This window comes from Hibiscus syriacus, unplaced genomic scaffold (assembly GCF_006381635.1).
Source record: "Hibiscus syriacus cultivar Baekdansim isolate YM2019G1 unplaced genomic scaffold, ASM638163v2 tig00116989_pilon, whole genome shotgun sequence".
Taxonomy (NCBI): domain Eukaryota; kingdom Viridiplantae; phylum Streptophyta; class Magnoliopsida; order Malvales; family Malvaceae; genus Hibiscus; species Hibiscus syriacus.
The window spans coordinates 5,467,758-5,468,809 of NW_024063508.1; positions in this window are offsets into that span (position 1 = coordinate 5,467,758).

Sequence of the window (1,052 nt, forward strand, 5' to 3'; positions counted from 1 at the left end):
ATGACATTTGAAGAGTTTGAAAGTTTGGATATTTTGGCTTGGTGGAAAGAAAAGGAAGCACAATTTCCGATTCTAGCCGCCATGGCCCGTGATTTACTAACCGTCCAAGCTTCTACGGTAGCTTCGGAATCCGCTTTTTCTGTTAGTGGCAGGGTTATATCGCAACGGAGATCAAGACTAAGTCCCGAGTCGGTGGAAGTATGCATTTGTTTAAAGGATTATTTGGATGGAGCGGCTCGTAAGCAACATATCACCACCCTAGAAGATGCAATTGATGCCGATTTGGAAGCAAACTTACACATTGAAGAAGTCGAACTTGGAATATCCCCTCCAAACGAAGAAGGCGAAGCTGATGAAGAAGAGATGGCAATGTAGTTTATTTTATAACTTTATTTCAATTATCGTAAACTTTGTTTCAATTATCGAACTTGAAGTTTTTAAGTATTTGAATTTATCGAACTTGGAAGTTTTTAAGTATTTGAATTTATCAAATTTGGAAGTATTTAAGTATTTCAATTATGTTGAGTTAATTAAGTATTTCAATTAAGTATTTGAATTTATCGAACTTGAGGTTTGATGCTTTCTCTTTGATTCTCTCTTGATTCTAGTTGTTTGATGTTTCTTGTCTTTGATCAATGACTTCTAAGCTTGCTTAAATACACCTTGAATCACTTCTGAACGTTAGTGATAATTAATGAAGATAATATAGCCGTTTAAGTGTGAAAACATTTAATAAAAATGCTTGGAGCGTGGGGGAATCGGTACCCTCTCATAGGGAATTGGTACCCTCTCATAGGGAATTGGTACCCTCTCATAGGGAATCGGTTCCCTAAGTGTAAAATTCAAATATTTCGACCGTTGAATAGGGGGGAATCGGTACCCCCTATGGGGGAATCGGTTCCCTCCGAGCATTCTGGAAATCTCGGAGCCAAACCATTCAGTGAGGAATCGGTACCCCCTTGGGGGGGGAATCGGTTCCCTATGAGCAATCTGGAATATTAAAATCGGTTTTTTATAACCGGTTTTTTTAAAAAACCGGTTTTTTTAAAACC